Source organism: Nuphar pumila, chromosome 16, assembly GCF_984573655.1.
Source record: "Nuphar pumila chromosome 16, dmNupPumi1.hap1.1, whole genome shotgun sequence".
NCBI lineage: Eukaryota > Viridiplantae > Streptophyta > Magnoliopsida > Nymphaeales > Nymphaeaceae > Nuphar > Nuphar pumila.
Window position 1 is genome coordinate 80,746,263 of NC_143264.1, and position 8,035 is coordinate 80,754,297.

The window sequence follows — 8,035 nt, forward strand, 5'->3', positions numbered from 1 at the left end:
CCTAATCAAGTTCGTTGATTTGACGTATGTTGCTTTCCCTTAGTATGTCTAAGGCTTAAAAGAAGGTAAGCCTCTCACTATGAATCCCGAGTTTTTTGTATGGAAGAGGTCATACCAACTTGCATTAAGCTTGATCAAAGTCATTCTGAGTGAGTTTGTACTTACTCAAATCATACACATCCCTATAGCTAGAGAGGCATGGGTAGTTCTTGAGCATGCGTATGCTTCTCAATCGAGCCTTCATACAATGCAGTTAAAAAAAGAGATTCAAGATGTTGTCACGGGGGATCAGTCCATAGTTGATTATCTAAACCATCCCAATTTTTTAATTGATTCTCTGCAAGCCATGGATAAACCAATTTCAGAGAAAGACATGATGCAGTTCGCGCTCATTGGGCTCTCTCATGAGTATGAGAGATATGTCATCACAGTCACCAACCTTATGTGTCGTTAAATAAGGAAAAAAGGAAAAAATTTGACGTGTCATTAAATAAGGAAAAAATGCATCCAACTGATGAAAAAAAGGTTTGTAGTAAGTGATACTGTAGCCATAGCTTTTTTCACCCAACAGAGTTATGGTAGAGGTGGTGGCTTCCTTAGAAAGGGTCGAGGTGGTCATGGTAGAGGTGGTAAGAACAATTGGCATTTTAAGGCTTGTGGTAGTAATCAGGTGAATAGTCCACCACCTAATAACCAAGGTGGTAATCAGAGTGTTATTTGTCAGTTCTACAAGTAAAAGAATCACACTACAAAGAATTGTTGGGACATACCAAAGACTTTTACGACAACATCAAACATGAAATTGGTATCCTGACACAGAAGCCACCCATTATATGATCATCTGATGCTACCATGCACAATAAGGTTGAGAGTCAAGGTTCAGACAATGTTGTGGTCAGCAATGGGGCATGCATGACAATGCTCAATATAGGTAATATGGTCCTGACACCCTGTGGCAAGTTTTTCTCCTTAAAGAATGTTTTACATGTTCTACATATAAAGAAAAATCTTTTGTTTATTGCTCAATTTACCAAGGATAATTAGTTCATGTTTGAGTCTTATCTTTCTGGTTTCTATATTAAGGATTTGAAGAACAAAACATTGCATTTAAAGGAGAGTAAGAAAGGTGGCTTATATACATGGCCAACCAATGAATAGGAAAGCAGGAGCTAACATGGCTTGGCATGGAACTCAGAAGTAAGTTGAAAAGTGACATTGTCATCTTTGACACATTAATAAGGATATTTTAAAATTTCTGCATGAGAAACACTATTTTGTGTTTGATGATAAACCTATGTTTGATGTCTATTCTAGTTGCATGATTGGTAAAGCTTATCACTTGTTGTTTGAAAATTCTACTACTCGTGCTAATGCTCCATTAAAAGGTACATGTGTTGACTTGTGCTATAATACCTTAATTTTTATAACCCAAAAAATGATATATTTTTTTAAAAATACTTTTAAATATTTAATAAATAACAGCAAAAAAACTCATCGGGTCTAAAATTTGACGTGCTACTTTACGGAATTATTTACAATCATACAATTATGTAATTAAGCAAATTCAAACATCCATACGATAATAAAAAAATCAAATGTCTACACATGTCCAAAATTAATTATATTTATCCTTTAAAAAAATTAAATAAATAATCAGAGTCTAAAATCTTCATAGATATAGGAAAGGTAGGTTCAATCCCCGTTGCAACCTCCCGCCTTCGCATGCAAGCATCTACTCACTTTCTGAAAAATATTAAATCATATGGGGTCAGACATAACATATCTTAGTAGGGTGAAATATACTAAACTCATGAAAGAAATTATGAAACACGAATTTTATCTAATTTTTTATGTGATAATCAAATCAAAGTTAAGGAAATTATGCATGCATTCTATTTAAGCAGAATCGATTCTTGTCTTTAATTATATTTTCTTTCTTAAATGATGCATGCCATGCCTAACACATGTGCATACATATCAGGTTTCACTTCTTAACTCTATTGGTATGACACAGGCTTGAAAACCTAGATGAGGGTCATGGCGTAGAGGTATTTTCATACATAAAGGTGACTTCGATCTGGCCAGACACCTTTCACTAGGGATAGGGTGAGGGACAATAATTTGAGAGAGATTTTTAATACCTTTAATCCCGATGCATGAGATTTTCACTCATGAGTATCTTATCCTCTATGTTTCAGTCTATTGTGGAGGTTTTCTCATAAAATCGTGGGAGGGGAGGAGCAACATTCTGTGCTAAAAAATATAACTTACCCAATGAAGTTTTGTATCACTTGCCACTCTCTTGACAAGTATCTTTTACATGTGATGTTGCATTATTTTACTTGATTACTTAATTCTTTATACTAAATTATAATCGAATCCATCAAAATGATTGAGCCCCTAACATGGTAATGGATGCATTTATAAGGCATTGGCATTGTAACATTTTTTCATTCATGTTTTTAAACAAAAATATGTGTAGATACATAAATGCAAATCTTATTCATTACTTGACATCCATCCATGCAAACATGACAACATCATCAACATTATCATTATCAAATGAATTTACATATAATTTTTGCAGGAGTTTCATTAACATTCATAATCATACTATGCAATTCGGACTCCTCAGTCCCTTGATTACACATAGCGCCCTTTTAGAGAAACATGACTTATCATATAAACATACATGCATGCCTTATCATAGGCACATTATACCCTGTATAAAATCAGACATACTCATGCATACACACTCTATAATTTGGTTGAATTAAGAGAAATTATGCAAAATATAATAAACTATGTAAGTACCAGAGTTTGGTCCTTCGACCGATTTTAATTTGTGAAACTCTCAACTCTTCTCGACTGTTATATAGTTAAAAAAACTTTTCTCATTCAGTGAATAGAGCTAAGTATTTCATAGATTATAGGAAATTATATCAGGTTTTCGTAGCTATAAACCGTTCATAAAAATTCTTCCATATGAGAGAGTTATAAATGTTTTACTATATACATATCCTTTTCTGTTCTCACAGTCACATAGTTATCCTCAATCCATGAACATATCCCAAAATTTTACAATAGGTAGAAATTTTTGTTAACTTTCTAACACAATGAAGCACTCAACAAAACTCTTCCGGACGAGAGAGTTATGAGCATTTTACAAGCTGGATGTCTGGTAAAAAAATAGTGATATCAGGTCTATGCATTCGGGTGGGGCCAAACTGGGTCACCTGAATTCATACACCCATATTTTTTGACATAAATTAATTTAAAATCTTAAAAGAAATTATATATCTAAGGTTCATATATCCGAAATTTGATAAATCATATTTTTTCTCAACCATTCAGCCAAAAAAATAGACTCGTTTTACACATGTTTTATTTCTTTAGAAATTAATTTGGTAAAATACATAAATAAACAAATAAATCATGAAATTTGCATAAAATTTAAAATAAAAAATCTACAAAAATCACATAATATACAAATAAACATAATCTACCAACTACAATTAAACATTTCATGAATCTAACTATAAAATTCATGATTTTCCTAAATTTACTATTTTTTTTAAACTGATATGACTAAAATCATAATATCTTAAAATTTCGACCATAAAAATCTACCAAATTTTTACAAAATGTCTACAATATCATATACTACTGACCCAAATAAAAATTTATATAAAAATATTAGCCTAATTTATATATTTTGAAAATTTAGAGTTCTATTTTATGAGAAACTGATTTTTGGGGGAAAATGTGTTTTTAAGATGGTTTTCTCTGAAAAAACTATTCTTTTTCCATCTTTTGATAGCCCTAGGCCAAACCCACGTATGTGAGGGTTTGTTTAGGGTCTATACTTATAAAAAATAGATAGAATTCGTGCTACAAATTCTGTTTGGTAAGAGAAGTATAGATCCACCTACCTTTTTGCAGAAAATCTAATCCTATGCGTGTAGTTTGATCTTTTTGCACGTAACGACCGGTCTACACAAACTATAAACTTGATGAAACTCTTATGCCCTCCTCAATCATTTGAAGCCCTCGATTATGGAATCAAGAGAGAAAACACCAAGGGATTGGTGTGAAAAAAAGAAAGAAAAGTGGAAAATAGAGAAAATTAGGGGAGAAGAAGCTTTTGAAAAAAAAATCTCAAATAGAGAGGGTCATGAACCCCTCCCTTTCTTAAATAGAGAGTATGGGAGGTCAAGGGCTAGAGTAAATGCCAGCCCTTGATCTAAATCAAGGTTGTTTTCAAATCCCATCCCTCTCTACTTTCTTTTTTTATATTGTATTTCCTTTTTGTTACCTTAGGATATATAATATGTATTATATATCATAATATATATTATATATAATATATAATATATAATATATAATATATAGAATGACAAGGGCTGGTCGACCTCCCCCAATGGGGTTGACCTCATTTCTAAATTTTGGAAAAAAAGGTCCAACTTGCTTGCTTGGCAAGCAAGTTGGCTAATATATATATATATATATATATATATATATATATATATATATATATATAGTTCTTTTCTTTCCTTTTTTTCCTTTGTTGCCTATTCTTTTCATTGGTCCAGCCCTTACTAGACCCTTCTAGAGATCTCTATAGTTGGTGCCTCCCCTTATGAGGTTTGATTTTAGAAAATGGTAAGTTTTGGCTTTTTTCTCCTTTACTTGGTTTTTGGTAAGTTTTATTTTAACTCTAATTTGAAGTTAATTTTTGTTTATACTATTTTAAACTTTAAATTGGGATGCCACATAGGATGAGATGGCGCACCTATGGACTTTAATTTTTGAAATCCATTCCATTAAATTCTAACTTAATTCCATTTAAATTTATTTTAAATTCAAATGAGATTTTTCCTAAATGAACTTGTAATTCACATGAAATGCTAATACATGTAACTTAATTAAATTTTATTAATAAAATTTCAAAGTCTTAAACATTTCATTCATTTATTTTCCTAAGGTAAATTTGAATTTTAAAAGAAACAATTTAAAGAAAATATACTTCAAATTTTCTAGAAACCCTAGGCGTATGGGTTATTTGTCCACATTTTTATTTTTTTATAAACCCCACAAGCCCTCATTACATCTGTATTCAAATAAGATCCATATTGGCTTTAAATTTAATTTATATTAAATTAAATTCTTAATGCAAATTCTCTTGGAATGAATTAAATTCAAATCTAATATAAATCCATTTTAGTAGTGTATTTAAATCTAATTTCATTCCTTGATTAAATTTTGACTCTTTCTAGTACATAAATTAATTCTCAATTTAACATTAATTAAGATTCTATATTTTACATAAATTAAATATAAAGTTTTATTTTTTAAATATTTCTTAATTACCAAAATATCATAGTTATTACATTAAAACTTAAATTCAAATTCTGAATTTAGTTTCAACAGAGCTTTAAATTTTGAATTGACATTCAATTAAGTCTTGATTTGGATTTGAATCATACTCAAATCTAATTATAATGTTCGAGACATATCCAAATTCAAATCTGATCCGAATTCAAATTTCAAAATTAGAATTCAGATTGATAAAATTTCAAAAATTAAAATCAAAATTCAATAAGACTTCAAAATAAAATATATACATAGTTCAAATTTTGACTAATATTAAAACTCAAATTAGATCCGATAAAAATCAAAACCCTGATTTAAAATAAATTGTTAACTTAAACTTTATTTTGAATCTCAAATAATGCCTAAATTATAATTAAATTTGTAGATTAATTTTAAATAATATTTTAGCCTTAATTTACTATTATTTTTTGCAAAGTATAAAAAAATTATGGGTTTTACAAGCTCACCCTAACTTTGTCTCGAGTGGGATATCGTTATTATTTGCTTTTAGTTGATGATTACTCACACTTTTCTTGGCTTTTTTCATTGATTCTAAAGTCTGACAGTTCTAAATGTTTTGAAAATTTTAAAAATTATTGAAAAACAACCTTGAAAATTCATTAAGATCTTTTTTAGTGATGGAGGAAATTTATGAGTAACATTTTCTTACAGTTTTTGGACCAACATGGTATAAAGTGGCAAATTTTATCTCTTCACACCCTTCAACAGGACAATATTGTTAAGAGAAAGCACATAGATGCAGTTGAGGCCGATCTTAGCATGCTTGATTATGCTTCCTTAGGGGTGAGGTTTTGGGTGGATGTCTTCAGGATGGTTGTATATTTGATTAACGGATTCCTAAATATGGGTACATGAATATTTTTTGTTGCACTTGTTACCCTTACCTTGTTCCACATAATAGAACCAATCTCATTCCTAAGTCCAAGCCTTGCATGTTCATCAGTTTCAGGGTGAATGATAAATGATACATGTGTTTGGATCTAGATCTTGACACTCATACAATCTGCATGTCTGAACATGATAGATTTGATGAATCAAACTTTCTCTTTATTGGAGCTGGTCCACCCACTATCATTATAAAGGTAACCCATTGGTTAAAACTTTGAGAGTCCCACATTCCTAAACCTTTAGACTCACCAGTTGTTATACAAAAGTTATGCTTGTTGTACCTAGTCTTGATAACCATATGTGGATCCCTATTTTTTGAAAAAGATTTGAAATGGATATTAAAGCGGATATTTAAAAATGGATTTAGATATGGACTCTAAAAGAGGGTTATGTTCTTCAAGAATGCAAATCTTTTCTCCTCCAGTGAGTAGGAATCAACTGATTCAGGGATGCAACTTTTTGTCTTACAATTTATGGCATGAGATGTGGTGTACCTTGATCTTATCTCTTAAAAAGAAAAGTGAGGTTGATGGTGTAGGGCACCACCAATGCTCTAAAACACAGAAAAAAATGGCACAAATATGAGAATTAGAGATAAACATGCCCAATAAATGAAATAAGTAGAAACAAATGAAGAAAAGAGCTTATCACCGGCTTAGGTATCCCTTGTAATGAGTGCGAGACAAATCCAAAAGAGTTTTAGCAGGGTTAAGACATGACTCGTTCACTCTAGTTTCAAATTTCTAGATTGGTGAAATGAGAGAAAGAGACCCCTATTTATAGATTTTCTGATGGATTTTGAATCTTAATTGATGGATTTGGGATCTAGATATCCAGATCTACCTATTGTGTAGTAGACTCACTCTGATTGTTTGATGATTTGAGGTGTAAAGCTATGATTGACTATTGGATTTCTTAAGCGGTAAGAAATTATGTTTTTGATAAGTTAAGAGGATAAGTTTTGGCTTATGGAAGGTTCAATTATGAAATATATGGGTTTTAAAAGGTTTTGGTAAGGCTTATTCTCATTCCTGCGCATTCCTAGGACAAATTGAGAAACTTTGTCTTACGATGTTGACATTCAAAAAATTTTGGGTTCCCCGAATCAACTTTAATCGTTAGTCCCTGACATCATGTCATGCCATGACTTATCGAAAATTGAGATGCGTTTATTCATAATTCTTGAGATTCAGGGTGTGAACCATTTATACTTTATTATTATTCATTAAGAATATAAAGTATTCTAGAAAAAAAGAGTTTTCTAATGTCCCAATCCATCACCAAGCACACTCAAGTATTTTTAAAAGTCCCATTTCATAAAATGCATTTTAAAGAATATTTTTGAAGACTTTCAATATTTTTAGGTATTTTTAGAGGAAATCTAGTTTTTACAGAACTTTGACCCATAAAATAACATCATCAACCTCTTTCAACTAAAAGTAGAGGTTTCTAGCTTTTCAATGAACCAAAAATTACTTCGATATGACACTAGAGTAAAAAGTTATAAGCAAATCATGTTTTTGGTTTTTGAAAGAGCTTGATTGGAAAGTAGGGTGTACTTGGGCATTTTTAATCTTTTAAATTGTTGAATTGGGTTTCAAATTTAAAAGACTGATTGTAGCCACAGATGTTATGTTTCTGACACACTAAACCACTTATTAAATATGCTTATAAATCCCAAGTTATTAACTTTTTCCTGCAACATGTTGGACCAAGCCCCGATCCATTTAGATCCATGTTAGTGACATGCATT